The sequence below is a fragment of the Mytilus trossulus genome, chromosome 8, assembly GCF_036588685.1.
Source record: "Mytilus trossulus isolate FHL-02 chromosome 8, PNRI_Mtr1.1.1.hap1, whole genome shotgun sequence".
Classification (NCBI taxonomy): domain Eukaryota; kingdom Metazoa; phylum Mollusca; class Bivalvia; order Mytilida; family Mytilidae; genus Mytilus; species Mytilus trossulus.
In genome coordinates this window covers 15,987,651-16,005,188 of record NC_086380.1, presented here as the reverse complement: position 1 = coordinate 16,005,188, position 17,538 = coordinate 15,987,651, and the positions used below count along the sequence as shown (strand labels likewise).

Sequence of the window (17,538 nt, the reverse complement as noted above, 5' to 3'; positions counted from 1 at the left end):
CCAAGGGTCATTAAAGGATTATAGCCCTATTCACCAACTCAAGAAAACCAGAATGAGTCATAAATATCCAGTCTTTGCTATATATTATTAAAAGAATTGATTGTCCTATAATTAAAGAAATGATTTGAAATTTTCGTAGCATTAGGTCTTGTCGATCAATTTTATCGTACTCAGTCTTTTAAGATCTGAAAAATCATTGTTTTGTAAATATTTCATTTTTTGGGCAAGATTTTTGATTATGCTTACACAAATTCACTTTGAGAACCATTTAAATAATAAAAATAGAATGACATTTGACAAAGAAAGTTGTTTAATCGTTGGGCTGTACTGTGAACTTAAACTTCCAAACCACACGATTGAATCTTTGATAAAAGTTTTAATCAATTGGTGCTATCGAAATGCCTGATTTTTATAAATTACCAGATATACCCCAATCCCGTTACATATAACCCTCATTACAGGCGTGTTCTGAAATATAAACATTGCATGAAAGGACTTAAGGAAAATTGCAGTCCACAATGAGAAAACCGATGTCTAGCAGTTTTACACGATCGTATGCAGTATTACATTATAATCTGGTACTTTTTTGACATACTACGGATTTTCTTATCCCAGGCAAAGATTACCTTAGCCGTATTTGTTACAACTATTTGATATTTTACGTCCTGAATGCTTTTCAACTTTTTACTTGAAAGGCTTTATAACTATTTTGATCTGAGCGTCACTTATAAGTAACTGCTGGTGGACGTTTCTTCTCCGAGGGTATCACCAGACCAGTAGTCAGCACATCGGTGTTGACATAAGTATCAATATATGGCCTTTTTTATTATAAATTTACTGTTTCGAAAGTATGAACTTTCCGAAATACTAAGGATTTTCTTAATCCATGCATAGATTGCTTTAGCAGTATTTGGTACAACAATATTGATTTTTAAGTCCTAAATGCTCTTCAACTTTTTACTTGTTAGGCTTTATAACTATTTTGATCTGAGCGTCCCTTATGAGTCTTCTATAGACGAAACGAGCGTTCGGTGTAGTAAAGTATAAGCCTGATACTTTTAATAATTATTTACAAACTTAGTCACTGCATCACTAAATAGAAATAACGTGCCTGTAATGAAGTTCTAGTATAATAAACACACTGCAATATTGCAGTAGTATTGCTTTAATAAACATGATGAATATGATTCTTTAATTTTAACTTTATCCTGAAGTCTCGTATTTTATGCATAGTGGACTAAAATGTTTTCTGAAAAATATCCTATTTGACCAAGTTTTTTAAAAGTCATTTAAACCAGTTGCTTATTTTAGTAACACTAGAATATGGTATCATAATAAATTCCCTATCAACGACACATCTTTACTTCCACTTTCATATCTCTTTATTTACATTCGTACAATTTGTATTTACATTCTTTGATATACGTAAAAATATCTATTATTACCATGATCACCCAGATACAAAAAGCTCAGATACACGGGTGTCATTCGGTTTATCGAGAGAAATGAGCGTGAAAGAATATCTAACGGCGGTCAAGTATTGAGCGGCGATCGTGAAAGCTCTGGTAACGGATCGTGAAAGACATTAAATGAAAATTCTAGGTCAGAATCTTTGAAAAAATCTCTTAATTTTCAAAATGCGGAACAAATCCGAACAAAAAAATATGTCTGTCAAAATGGTTTATCTTCCTCAACATAACTGTGAAATAAGAAAGAGAAAATATGCAGTACTTTATGAAAAAACACAAAAGGCGCAATGCATGTCTATGAAATTAAGTACAAATAACAGGCTTTTTGTTACTAAAATGGTCATGTTTCAGTTCATCGTAATATATTTTAAATTTAATCTTTGGTGTATCTGATAGTACAGTAAAATTAAGGTATGTTCTCCTTTTAAAAGCATTACTTTGTTTATGAAAACCTTGAATTTGTTGAATATCCATCAAACTTGATCGTGAAAGATCAGGCAACGCATTATTTTGATCGTGAAAGATAATGCGTGACCAGACTTATTACTAGTAATCAGTATTTCTTTGACCATTTGATAAACCTGCAACTGATTGAAGCCTGTAACTATTTTGATAAGGATGAACTTTAAAGCTATTTTTTTATGCAACACTTTACCTCGAAAGATAAAAAACAACAACTAAAACATCTCTAAATAAGTTTGAAAGATTCAGCTCTGAGAATCGGTCAAGTGCAATTCAGACAGACTGACACTATTTAGCCAATAATATGGATATGCAACGTTTAAACCAAAATGATATCCATCAAACAAAAATTTACAGCAAAACAGCATGTTTCATGAGTAATTTGAGATTGACCGATAACCAACATTTTGTGCAACAGTGCTTTCACATTAAAGATTTTTTTTTATTCAACGCTTAACCTCGAGAGTTAAAAAACAACAACTAAAACATCTCTAGATAAGTTTGAAAGATTCAGCTCTGAGAATCGGTCAAGTGCAATTCATGCAGACTGACACTATTTACTTATAGCCAATAGTATGGATATGCAACGTTTAAACCAAAATGATATCCATCAAACAAAAAATTACAGCAAAACAGCATCTTTCATGAGTAATTTGAGATTGAACGATAACCAACATTTTGTGCAACAGTACTTTCTTAAGTTGTGTATATACAACGCAGATGTGGATTGATTTAACTATATATTACAGACTATAGAATACCAAATCGCAAATGCTGTAATGTCTCGTCTGCTTTACTTATGATAGTTAAAGTTATCGAACGTCTATAATATCAAGGGTTTTACTAGAAGTGTCAAATGTGCTTAATGCGCTTAATGTATTTTTGTCCATCTGATGGATTAAGCCTTTTCAATTGATTTTTATAGTTCGTTCTTATGTTGTACAGTTATACCACTGTCTCAGGTTGGGGAGAGGGTTGGGATCCCGCTAACATGTTTAACCCCGCCACATTATTTATGTATGTGCCTGTCAAAAGTCAAGAGCCTGTAATTCAGTGGTTGTTGTTTGTTTATGTGTTACCAATTTTTTTTCGCTCATTTTTTTATACAAATAAGGCCGTTAGTTTTCTCGTTTTGATTGTTTTACATCGTCACTTTGGGGGCCTTTTATAGCTGACTATACGGTATGGGCTTTGCTCATTGTTGAAGGCCGTACGGTGATCTATAGTTGTTAATGTCTGTGTCACTTTGGTCTCTTGTGGATAGTTGTCTCTTTGGCAATCATATCACATCTTTTTTTTTTTAAATTATGATTGTCAATGGTACATAATAAGAGTAAAATTGAGAATGGAAATGGGGAATGTGTCAAAGAGACAACAACCCGACCAAATAATAAACAACAGCAGAAGGTCACCAACAGGTCTTCAATGTAGCGAGAAATTCCCGCACCCGGAGGCGTCCTTCAGCTGGCCCCTAAGCAAATATATACTAGTCCAGTGATAATGAACGCCATACTTATTTCCAAATTTTACACAAGAAACTAAAATTAAAATAACACAAGACTAACAAAGGCCAGAGGCTCCTGACTTGGGACAGGCGCAAATATGTTTGTGAGATCTCAACCCTCCCCCTATACCTCTAACCAATGTAGAAAAGTAAACGCATAACAATACGCACATTAAAATTCAGTTCAAGAGAAGTCTGAGTCTGATGTCAGAAGATGTAACTAGAGAAAATAAACAAAATGACAATAATACATAAATAACAACAGACTACTAGCAGTTAACTGACATGCCAGCTCCAGACTTCAATCAAACTGACTGAAAGATTATGATTTCATCATATGAACATCAGGCACACTCCTTCCCGTTAGGGGTTTAGTATCATACCATCATAACATATATGAGAAGAACATAACCCGTGTCATGTAAACCACTGTTTTTAGAATAAATGTGTTTAGTTCCGATGCAAAGACCTTATTAGTGACTCAATATTAACGCCAAAATATGCTATCTTTAATGACTTGACAACAGTATCGTAATTATATCCCTTCTTAATAAGTCTATTCAAAGGTTTTGTAAGTTTCTGAGGTGAATACTGACACTTTTGGGCTTTATAAAGAATATTTCCATAAAAAAAATGGATGTGAAATACCTGAACGAATTAGAAGTCTGCTTGTTGAGCTATATTTACGAATGATGTCTTTATACCGATGATAAAATTTAGTAAATGTTTTGACTAGTTTGTGATATTGAAAACCCTGGTGTAATAATTTTTCAGTAATACATATATTTCTCTCGTTAAAATCTAAAACATTGTTACATACACGAGCGAATCGTACTAGTTGACATATATAAACACCGTAAGATGGTGACAAGGGAACGTCACCATCTAAAAACGGATAATTAACGATAGGAAATGAAAAATCATCCCTTTTTATCATAAATTTTAGTATTCAGCTTTCCGTTAGTAATATAGATATCAAGATCGAGAAAAGGTCAATGGTCATTGTTAGTATTAGCTAGAGTGCAAGGTCAGATGAACTTTGACATACAGATCTCTACAAATATCCCGTAGAACAAATAAATGTGTTCCGATCCTTTACAGTGCCTAAGAAACTGACAAATATAAAAGATATGCTTTGCCAATTAATTCGAAACACGAGGTCAAAAGTATATGATCCCTGACCGACAACCAGACATAGACATCTTACTATTATTCAATATATCAAATACAATTGACGTCATCATGGTCATATTTGAAACATGCAAACAGACATGTACACCATACACGAAATACCATAGCGCTATAGCATACAGGCATATATCCAAAGGCTAGACAACATAAAACGAGCATTGCCGAATGATGCATGATAACGGGTTCAATGTTACATGTAGTTGAAACCTTGCAGAAGTCGAAAATGTACACCTCACAATCATAACAACAGACAGTTATTCTGAAGATTAACGAATCCTCGATACGGACTTGACCACAAAAGTGAGTCTTCATCCAATTAATAAGGCAAATTGGGGGTCAGGTGAAACTTGTCTGACGAACATATAGTATATAGGATCCAATATATCATATGTGGTTATCTTAAAACTCGTGATGAGTGAGTACTTCACATGACAATAAAAAGCTTCATCCTACAATCATCCAACTATTTTACATTTCATTTTATGAAAACATTAATACTTTGAAAAGCTTAAACCTATTGAGAATGTTACCCTAAATAGCTTTTCTCAATACCAATAACAAATATCAACTATGATAGAATTGAAGAATAATTTGAACGTCTTCGTAGCATCAGATCTTTCACGATCCTTTTCACGATCTTCCAAAATACGGTACGTGATCTTTCACGATCCAAAAAATCAATTTTTGTGTAAATAGTTCTTTATTTACCAGGTTTCAGATTATGTTTATACAAAATAACTATAAGAACCATTTGAATAATTCAAATAGAATGCCCTTATTCGTATTAAAGTAGGTTTTCTAGTCGAATTTATGAAAAAAATCATGTTTGTTTACATTTTTTATGTCATTGAAATGTCGAGAAGCAATCTGCCTTTTGTTGTTTTGTAATATCTATGTACTTTTAAAACTGGATATTCTCACATACTGATCATTATGTTGAACCATTTTGACAGACAGTTTTAATTTGTCGTAAATTTGTCTGTGTAATTAATTAAATTAAAATATGTATTGACCTTTCATATGTCTTCTCGATTAAATGTCTTTCACGATCCGTTACCAGAACTTTCACGATCGTCGCTCAATACTTGACCGCCGTTGGATATTCTTTCACGCTCATTTCTCTCGATAAACCGAATGACACCCGTGAGATAACCCAAGCATGTACATAGCATAGTATTTACATCATCAAATACTCCATTAAAAATGCCCATACTTAATAAGTTGTTAAAATTAATTCACAAAATGGTATACATTACGTCATGTGATATTATTTTAAAATCGATTGTCAATTACAGGTGTAAAGGTAGCATCCACGGCTATAAATGAATTGATTTTCTGGAAATGCTTTTCCTTCACAATTAATTATTCCAAATGACGGCTTGTCAGCACACTAATGTTACTTCTCAAAATAAATAGTTAGGGTACCTGCTGGATTACTCACACTTGTTGATCTATCAGGGTAAGTCTTTTATCACGTTATTCTAATAATACAAATTGTGTACAGAATACTGTTCAAACTATTCTGAACTAGTTATTCTCATATGAGCTTTAAAGCTTATCGATTTCCTAACCAAGAAGATTAACTTTGATAGCCAAAGATGAGCACAAACGAAATAAGTTCGGATATTCGAAACAATGAAAAATTGTTTTAACCCGTTGCATTTGTTTGCATGTGTTATTATTCAGGAATCTGATGTCCAGAAGTTGTTGTTTGTTGTTGTGTTTCTCCTTGTTAATTTTTTTAATATATATTGGATTTTTGGTTTTCCCATGTCAGAACCGTACTTTTACCTATAATGGTTTACTTTTACAAGTTGTGACTTGTATGGAGAGTTCTCTCAATGGCTCTCATGCCAAGTCTTTTCATATCTGTGTTAAACATATGCAAAAGATAACACAAGGATATTCAAAATCATAAGTAGAAATGTAACTGACAAAGCAATGGATAAGTGTAAAATAAGTCATGTATTTTAAATGAAGGCTGATTTAAATACCATTTCAGAAACGGATTCAATGATGATCTGTTTTTATTTCAAACAGATATGACATGTTTTGACGAATCATTTATCAGGTAATAGTATCTGAAGAAGTTAGTTGTTACAGAGTTCTGAATTTGCCTATTTCAGATTGCACAACCAACCAAGCAACCTCTTAGAGGGGCTCATCATAACCTGAAAGTGATAAGAGGATTGAGATCCTTGTCTCTGTACAATTTAATTACATAAACGCAATCGGAATACACATTTTAAATTGATATCAGAATAACAGAGTTCTTATTTGACCGCAATTATCAATTTACATAAATTATGAATATTATCATCTGGGTACCCTTTATCGATCTCACTTGATCTCATGCCTGATTAAACATAACTTTGTTGAGAGGCCTCTTTAAAATATGTAACCTTACACTGATTTTTAAAGTGTCATGATTATATTTACAACATAAGTGACAATATATGTAGTATGTATTTAACCGAATTTTTATATTACTTTCAAAGAATTTGTGTGGTAACAATTAAATCAAATTTGTGAAAAGAATACGAACCATGTTTTTTTCATTCATGGGAAAAGAGTTGAATAAACCTATTTGATAAATGAAACACTTGAGTAGTAATATTTCTGATTATCTTTGAAATATTTTACGTTAAGATAAATTTAGAGATTGCTTTAAGATAAGTTGTCAAATCCAATTTTCTGGGTTATCTGTAAACCAAACAAGTTCTGGCTCCCGTTAGAAAGTTAAGATGCAAAATGTCAATTTGTGATGGTGTCCATAAACAATGTTATTCCTTTTTTGCTTTATTAAACTTTTGTTAATTATAGATTGGTTATTGAGCGGAATTGGTCGAAGACTATTCTACGAAGCATTCTGCAGTTCAGTTTTGCAAACATGAGTCAAGATTTAATTGAGTTACGTTATACATGTCTCCACCATAAAGATATCGATTCGGAAAACATAGAAGAACTGTTGAATAGTTTTGAAGTGTCCCTGGATGATGGGGAATTTTTTGAGGAAATTGGCTATGGACTTTCTGACAAAGTAACTTTTAAGCAGAAAGATATGACGGATCTTCGTAACCTTATTATAGATTGGAAACCGCCTCAGACCATTCTTTACGTTGGTGGGACAGTTCGCAAGGATCCTGCAACGCGAGCACAAGAGCATGAAAAAAAGAAATTTCGTCGTATGAAATCATTCTATTACTGCCGTGTACAAAATGTAAAATTAGAAGAAACTGCGCTACTTCGAATTCAACTAGACGAGGATAAACTTAAGCATAATGCCCAAAAGAAAAGCAACTGTAGGGCGGATTCTGGATTCGTGTATGTTTTAGACACTGGACTAATGTCTTAGTAGCTTGGTTGAAAAATATCTGGAATCTTTTTTACTGTACCCAGCAATAGTAAATCATGTTATGTTTAAATAGATTTTTACTTATAAACATATTAATTAAGACTCATATTAGAGGGAACTCTGAAGCCGATGTCATCAGTCTATAATTGTAATAACCCTTGAAAAATGTGTATGTTGAAAGATGATTGTAAAATATATTATATGTATATGTTAGATGCATGGTATATCAAATCGATTAAAGACACCGTACAATACATTTTTGTGATTTTATTTGGTACAATGAAGATTATTCCTTCTGTCATTTAAGTTTAAGTATGTGAGACTGGATTCTGATGTGTATAAATCCAGGGCAAATAAGTGTTTAGATGATTTGTTGTCTGTGCAAAATGTAGATGGCACAATGGCAAGTTGTAAACTTTTGCGGCCCAAAAAAACCCAAAAAACATGATGATAGTTGATACTTACTTTAATGCTGAAGTGTCATCTGCAGACCAATTCACATATAAGATTTTTCAACAGAATGCTCTTCAGAACATGTGAACACTGAAATAAAAAATTCACATGTTGTACTAAACAAAACTGTTAGGGTAATTTAAAATTTAACACAGTAAACTAAATACAGCTTTGTCTGTCCACCCATTTGACTTAGAAAACACCCGTAAACCCCCAGTTCAAGGCAATTTTACCTCAAATGTGCTTTCTGTGTCTCAATCCATTCCGAATAGTCCATGTTTACAATGTATGAACTGGTTTATAAATAACTTTTAAAAATGAAAGTACAATAAGGTCACGAGTGCACATGTAGTTTCCCTAAATAAAGAACACCTAAATGTCAAATAAACTTAATGTTATTTTTTTCCCTCCAATTGCAAGTTATTTCAAGCATAACTGTCAAGTTTTGTCTCAGTCAGAGCTATAGTTTCAGAGAAAATCACTATAATGTAAGGCCATATCCTACGGCAATTTCAGTCTAATTTCTTCGACAAATCCTAATTTCAGTGTATCATTATAAAATGCAGTGTTGACTAATATCTGATCAGAAATTCATGATCTATGCATTCAAACAATTAAATAGAATACAAAAGACAACTTTTAGATGATAAACAATTGTATTGCACCTTTTAGAGTTCATTTGAAGGTCTGTTTTGGTCCATTTTTCCTTCTTCCTTTCTTTTTCATTAAAACTTGATATCTTTTGTCTAAAAAATAAAACAAATGTGATTATTTCCCCACAAAAATGATATAAATGTAATGTTAAATCAATAATTAAAGTGTTTCAGCTGAAAGTACTGTCTCTATAAATGTTAACAGTTTACACGGAAGTTTCTAGAAGCCCTTATGTGTAACTCGAGTTTTTAGTCTGTTCGCCTAGTGTGACAAATAACGGTTCCCTTTCACTCAATCATTTATTGTTACTGGTATCAAAGTCTTTTTATTAACTCATAACAGTATATTTCTAATCGATTTACACAAAGAGTCCACTTTCTTGTATTTTACATTAGAAAATAGGGAGAAAGAGTAATAAAAAATACCTCAAAATGTTTTTAAAAGGGGTTATGTCCCTTGGAATGCTGGTACAAAAAATAATTGGTAAGAATTATAAAGTTTAAGTATGTGAGACTGGATTCTGATGTGTATAAATCCAGGGCAAATTAGTGTTTAGATGATTTGTTGTCTGTGCAAAATGTAGATGGCACAATGGCAAGTTGTAAACTTTTGCGGCCAAAAAAAAACCCAAAAACATGATGATAGTTGATACTTACTTTAATGCTGAAGTGTCATCTGCAGACCAATTCACATATAAGATTTTTCAACAGAATGCTCTTCAGAACATGTGAACACTGAAATAAAAAATTCACATGTTGTTCTAAACAAAACTGTTAGGGTAATTTAAAATTTAACACAGTAAACTAAATACAGCTTTGTCTGTCCACCCATTTGACTTAGAAAACACCCGTAAACCCCCAGTTCAAGGCAATTTTACCTCAAATGTGCTTTCTGTGTCAATCCATTCTGAATAGTCCATGTTTACAATGTATGAACTGGTTTATAAATAACTTTTAAAAATGAAAGTACAATAAAGTACATTTACTTATTTTAGTAACAGTAGATTATGGTATCACAATAAATTCCCTATCAACCATTCAACATACACAGGCAAAAGTGCCACGCATGATATACGCAAGGTGGACATTGCATGCGAAAGTCATGCGTGGATCATGCGAAATATGAAGCATGCGTAAATCGCATGATCTGCACATGCAATTTTCGCACGTTTTAAACATGCGTGTATCGCATGGTCTCTTAAACGCATGGTTTACGCATAAAGGCTATTACATGTGTAAATCATGTGTGAATCGTTCGAAAATCATGCGGTATCTGAAGTATGCGTTAAACGCATGATCTTCACATGCAGTTTTCGCACGTAATAAATACATGCGTTAAACGCATGATCTTCACATGCGGTTTTCGCACGTAATAAATACATGCGTGTTTCACATTTATTGTAAACGCATGATTTACGCATGAGTGCTAAGTACATGAGAAAGTCATTTGTGTATCATGCTCAACTCATCTGATTAATATAATAGTTGTTAATCTCATTTGTTGTATATAAAATCATTGTAGATCATGTAGATATTGCACATATAAAGTCAATTCTTTTACTTGCTTTTAACATTCTGCATGCCAGATCATGGCAGTTGTACACACATATTGTTAATCTGCTTAAAGCTTTTAACTTTAAATATTGCATGGCATATATGAGTACAAATGGAGTGATTTCTTTCCAGCAAAGACCACATGATTAATCTAATTTAATTAAAAATATGAAATATTAAAACAATTTTATATAGCAATTTAATGAAAAGGGTATGGTTATATACAAAATAAAATGGACAGCCTCTCTTGACAACAGTTTCACATTCTTTTATATGATGAAATGACAGTGAGTTTCGTAACACTGATTGGTTTTAAATTGCTTCCTGTACCATGTGGTCATCCATTTATTTAATTTAAAATATGGTTGTACCTTCAACATGATCTACCATAAACATCTAGAAAACCTAGAAAAGGGGTCAACATGGTCAAATTATATTGCAATAAAACAATGTTGAATTAAAAAAAAAAACTTTTTCCTGTACATTGTACGTAATTGATTTTTTTTTTTTTAATTTGAAGTTAATGTTTGTCCCTGAGTTACAAAAAGTGAATAGTGTCTTACCAACAAACAACTAAAGTAATGGTGGATGGCATATCTGTTAATGTTTTTCTTTATTCGAAGAATTTGTTAATCTCAAAAGTTTAATACAATACCTTACATCCCTTTTTTATATGTGTGCTAACTATCCAGCTCCTCACCCCAAATCTTTGACCAAAATGCAGTTACATGTAAATGTATTTTATTGTACAAAAGATGCTTCATACAGTTATGACTATAATCAAATTAAACTAGGGCAGCAAACATTTGATTTTCTGGGGGGGGCTATGGTTTTTTTCTGGACAAATTCTTTTTTTTCTTCGCATGCGGCGGCGAAAAACAATCTATTTTTTTCGCGACAAGTCGAAAACAATTTTCTTTCAATTTTAGCATTACATGTAGTTGCAGCTGAAGTTGAAACAAACATTTTTTTTTCTCAGGATCAAAAACAAATTATTGTTTCTCCAAAACTGGAAACAAACTTTTCAAAAAAAAAAAAAAAACATAGTCTCCCTGGTGGTTTCAAAAGTTACCCGTGCGTGTGGTTTTTCAAAGTTCATAACTCCCCAATTTTCTATTCTATACATGTATAAAGGAAACAAAAAAATATAAATTTTCGAGGCATTTATAAATACCAGTGTGCGGGAAACATTTGATTAAAGTGACTGCAAAGAAGTCATTAGTGAAGATCAAATGTGATCTGTCAACACATTTTTAAATTGCGATGTATACCAAAACAGACTTGGTAAGAAATTTTGACAAACTTCTTCAGCCTACAGATGAAAATAAAATTGGGTAAGAAAAGATAAGATAAAAATAAAAATACAGGGTATTTAGCTTTGTTTCTGATGTTAACCGTGAAATCAAAGGAGGATACAAATTTAAAATGCAGTAAAACACCAATAACTTTACACTACCATTACAAAGAAACTAAAGATTGTGCCAGTGACGAATCCAGAAATTTTACAAACTTTAAAAGAGGGAGGGCACTGACTGCTAAAGATTTTCCGCTCTAGTCATGCTTCAGTGGTTCCCTATCATAATCCATTGCCTTCTTTGGTGAACCCGAATCTCCAAAATACATGGGTGAGTCTAGGTACAATAAATGGTAAACAGTTCGGAATTTTCTGCCGTCAACACTATGATGTGGCATTCTAGCCTCATTAGGTTTAACTTTTAGTAAAATTGCTAATGAAGCTGGGACTATTATACTAACATATGAACATAAGGGTTGGCAGCTTTTTGTGGAATATAAGAGATAGTGTTAACAGTATTTGCATATTAGTTAATAAATCCATGAGTTGATTATTATAAAAGAAAAGATATTGTTTAACCTTGGACGAATAGGTCAAGTCCAAAATTTAGCCATTTCAAGAAATGACTATGCTGATAATGTAGGCTAACACTGACTATTATTTGTGTAGAGCTTTTTAGACTGTGCATTTCTAAGTCACAGAGACAGTAGCAAACTGAAAGTATATTTCCTAAAAATATAATATGTCTTTAAATTCAGATTAGTAAAATACACAATTCCCTTATTAAATGAATATATCTGCTTCCAAGAGTTATTGACTGTTCATTTTTATGCGACTGTCAACAGTCTTGACTATTTCTCGAAGGTTATTTTTTATTTATTTACACTATAAGGTTTTTAAATTCTCTGATTTCAATAATTCTCGTTTGTTAATGCGTTTGTTAATGCAATTTTCCCAATTCCACCCCCTCCCCCAAAACACACTACATGCCACATGACAAAAAGAGTCACAGAAGAATGTCAACCCCGCAGCAGAGAAATTTGATTCTGAGTCATGAAAAAATGTAAAATGAATAAATGAATTAAAATAAATAAATAATAATCAGTCTATATGATATTATATAATTATTGCTTATTTAATATCAATTCTTTTTGTCTTTTTCTTATGCATTTTTTGGGTCATTATTCTCTATACAACGTATATATCCCTATTATTGATTTCAGACGAACTCTCATGCTCATATATATCCATCCGTAAACAAATGCACATGTTGCCGGAATACGAAAAGCCGGAAACTTTTCACCGTTGCCATTTTTTTTTATACTATGACTCAAAATCCATGGACGCTCGTGCGTCTGCTGATTTGATTTTTTTTAAACTGTATTTTTAAAAGATTGGACAGAGACAGCCAGAAAGATAATACAAGACATTTTATTTATTCAAACTGAGAGGTCAAAATCTAGTAAAAATGTACTATCAATTGTCGATTAACTGGAAGAAACCGGCGAACAAAAAATAGAAATGAACATAAAAGTCAAACCAACCGGAACATTGATGGATTTATGTACCCATTATTTTGTACTTGGAAAGCGCAACGAAAGGTAAATATTATCTTGCACATGTTTTAAATGGATAAAAGCAGATGCTAGTTCTATAATTTACAACCTTTTTACTTTATACCGGCGTACAACATGTCAAATGTTATGCATGCACAGGGGTTTGTTACAATTTGCCAGGTTTACTATGCATTTATACGAACCCCGAAAAATCGGGGTTGCATAATAAACCCAGCAAAGTGTAACAAACCCCTGTGATGCATGTAAACCCGTAAACCAGTCCAAGAACGGAAGCAAGACAACTCGACCTGCTGACAATCTTCCCACTTTTTCACCAACTCGACCCATTTTAAAAAAAAATCCCCCGACCCACTGTCCTGTCAAATATACTCCTGCCAAATCCCCATTTGTGAAAATGAGTAAAATCCAGATGAATATTAAAGAAAAGTTAAAAGAGCACGGTTAAAGGGGCACTAGCTACGAGATATGATATAGAAACATTCTAATTTTTTTGTTCAATTCAACGTCCTTGGAGGGACTAAAAAAGGACGAAATCGTTTGTAATTTTTTTTTTACCGCTCTCAATATATTTGTGTGTGACTACCTTAACATGCGGTGGAAAAGAGAAAGAAAAAAGGCATGCTAATGTAATATGATACGGATGATATATAGATGATTATACTATTTACAAACATCATCCCGGAGCATCCCTGTGATTCCGGTATGATACGTACTGAACTACGTTTTCAACAACCATACAGTCATGGGACAAAAGTGAGTTCTCAATCAAAAAAAGTTCTATCATTTCAACTAAAATCGATATTTTTCCAAAAAATATTACCAAGTAACTGTATTAGCGATTTTTATAATAAAAGATACCAAAAGATGTAAAAATGTATGAAGTTTTATTGTTTATTTAGTCATAATCTTTTTGAATTTCGTTTTCATCATCTGATGAGTTAAACACAAATGCAAGTTTTTACGATTTTAATTTGGTTAGAATAATAGCAAACTTTTCAAGAAACATTTTTCTTTGTGTTCATCTCGTCAGAAAATTAAAATGAGCATCAATAATATTGTAATCAAATAAACAATAAAACTTCAGACATTTCTTCATCTTTTGGTATCTATATTATGAAAATCGCTCAGACAGTTACTTCGTATTAATTTTCGAAAAATATCGATTTTAGTTGAAATGATAGGACTTTTTTTGACTGGGAACTCACTTTTGTCCAATGACTGGTATGTATACAAATCAAGTATATAACATCCCCATCCCGAACGAAAAATTTCGTGATGGTTGTTGGTAAACGTAGGTCAGAGAATATAAAACTAAAATAAGACAACAAACATTATAGTCGACCATAATCAAAATGATAATTAAAAAAAAATAATATATACATGTATGCAAGTTTCTCACTAAACGTCAACATGTTCAAGCTATCAAATCTCTGACTCCGACTACCACACAAATCTCTTACAATGTAATATTGTCTCATCATAGTTCTGGTCTTTCGCATGAAACATTCAAATGAAACATAATTTCAGGTATGCAATTGAGGAATCACAGTCTATTTGGAAGCAGGACAAGTCGCCGCACTGGCAAATCGCCCAACACCTAATCGCCCTACTTTTAAAAAAAAACCTCCTCAACCTGGATTACCAAATCGCCCCACTTGTGAAATGTGTTCAATTCCGTTAATATTACTCATGCCAACTCGCCCCGGAAAACGATAAAATCTAGGTTATTATATTATTAGCCAGTGGGGCTAGTAGCCCTTAACTCTATTCATACTTGTGATTCCAATAATATATGTTTCTGTGTTTGCTCTTTACCACCGGAAGGGTCGAGTCGTTTTATTGATGGTGAAAAATTATATAATGATCTGTTACAACAAGTTTATTGCTACCAAAATGACTTTGTGATGTAAATTTTAGATGCGGGAGCGAGCAGGATTACATGCAAGGTGTATATGATATTAACAAGAGAGAAATAATTGACGTTTTTAGTAACAAATACGGTGATCTTCTAATTGTTTTTTTGACCAGTTGTAACTTGTGTATGCTAAATGGTCGTGCTGATGGAAATAACGACTTCACTTGTGTATCAAGTAAGTATATCATTTATTATAGTGACATGTGTAGTATATATAATATGACATTATAAGAATACAGTAGTTAAATAAATTTACACCCGGCCCGTTGGACCTATAAGTCACTTTAAACCTAAATTGTTCAAATTTTTAATACGCAATGTGATTGTTACTTATAAAGAAGTTCCTTTCCTTTACAAAAAAATAAATTTAAATATTTAGCAGTTTGTCTTTGATGAAAGAGGGACGAAAGATACCAAAGGGACAGTCAAACTCATAAATCCAAAACAAACTGACAACTCCATGGTTAAAAATGAAAAAGATAATCAGAAAAACAATAGTACACATGACACAACATAGAAAACTAAAGAATAAACAACACGAACCCCATCAAAAACTAGTGGTGATCTCAGGTGCTCCGGAAGGGTAAGCAGATCCTGATCCACATGCGGCACCCGTCGTGTTGCTTATGTGATTACAAATCCGGTAAATAGTCTAATTCGGTAGGTCAAATTCATGAAAGGGAAGGGGATTGTAGTAACGACGTAAGGAACATATCCGATATCATTTGTGAAACGGTTATTCCATAACGGTCAACCAACTCGTGATGGCGTCCGTAAAATTTACGAAGGGATGATTTCAACTTTACCATTTGGAACTCTTGATTTAATAGCTTCCTTGTGAGCAGTAACCCTCTATCAAGAAAATCATGATAGGAAATGCAAGCACGGGAATATCGTATCAATTGAGAGATATATACCCCGTATGCAGGTGCTGCTGGAATGTTGCTACTTAGAAATGGAAAGTTCACAATTGGAAAGCTGAAATCATCTCTTTTGTCGTAAAGTTTTGTCTTCAACCGACCCTCATTGTCAATTTCTAGATGTAAGTCAAGATATGACGCTGACTTAACTGTATCTGTAGTATCCCTTATCTCCAATTCGATGGGATAGATGCGTTCCACATAGTCACCAAATTGAATTGTTTTGTGAAAGAACGTCATCTATATAGCGGAAAGTAGAGTTAAAGGATATTGCTAACTTCTTATATTTCTTCCTAAGAAGTTCCTGCATGAAGTCAGCCTCATAATAATAAAGAAACAAGTCAGCAAGTAGAGGGGCACAGTTTGTTCCCATTGGGATGCCGACAGTCTGTTGAAAAACACGTCCTCCGAACGTAACAAATATGTTGTCAATCAAGAAATCAAGCATCTTGATAATATCAGTTTCAGAGAATTTTTTGTTTGAATCAGAGTGGTCCTGGTCAAAGTAGGATTTATTCCTTTCTAAGACAAGATACTCGTATCTACGTTGGCCATTCGTTTTTATGAAGCAAAGCAATACCAACTCTTTCAATTTGTCTTTTAGTTTGGAATGTGGAATACTTGTGTAAAGAGTAGAAAAGTGAAATGTTTTAATACTGTTACAAGATGAAAAAGAGTTAGATTGTATGTACTCTAAAAGATCTTTGGAATTTTTAAGTATCCACATCTGATTCACACCACCTCTAGAATAGGCAGTTTCACAATAACTTTGAAGCCCGTCTTTGATTGCTGATCAAAAATAGATGTTAATAATTTAGAAGGAGGTTTCGTGGAGCACTTGGAAGACCCAGCAATATACCGTTGTTTGTTAGGACACTTATGTAGTTTAGGTATCCAATACAGTGATGGAAGACCCAGTTCTTCATCTTTGGTTGAAATTCTAAAGGAACAAATACCAGACCTATGATTATCCAGGATTTCCTCTTTGGTAAGTGTCGTGAGGGTATATGTTGAGTTTCCAAGTGAATTGTCAATACCTAATTCGTTTATCAAGTAATGACTTTACACACAAAAACGATGTTATTTTTGGCTTTGTCTGTTTTAATATTATTGTTCACTTTTTATAGATATCATCTTCAACGTTGAAATGAGTTGGATGACTTTCATTCACATCTATGCTATCTGCCTGCT

The 17,538-nt window shown here is 32.9% G+C and overlaps 2 long non-coding RNA genes across 2 annotated transcripts; one reads left to right on the top strand and one right to left on the bottom strand.

The window, feature by feature from the left end:
• Window positions 1-5,778: 5,778 nt before the first annotated feature.
• LOC134680607 (uncharacterized) lies at window positions 5,779-8,235 on the top strand. The gene is made up of 2 exons (XR_010100484.1): window positions 5,779-6,085; window positions 7,450-8,235. It is a non-coding gene; the product is annotated as an uncharacterized LOC134680607 (long non-coding RNA).
• Window positions 8,236-8,446: 211 nt separating this feature from the next.
• On the bottom strand, window positions 8,447-9,828 carry LOC134681685 (uncharacterized). Its single transcript, XR_010100661.1, has 3 exons — window positions 9,745-9,828; window positions 9,100-9,180; window positions 8,447-8,524 (listed from the first exon to the last, which is right to left on the bottom strand). It is a non-coding gene; the product is annotated as an uncharacterized LOC134681685 (long non-coding RNA).
• Between the last annotated feature and the right edge of the window lie 7,710 nt (window positions 9,829-17,538).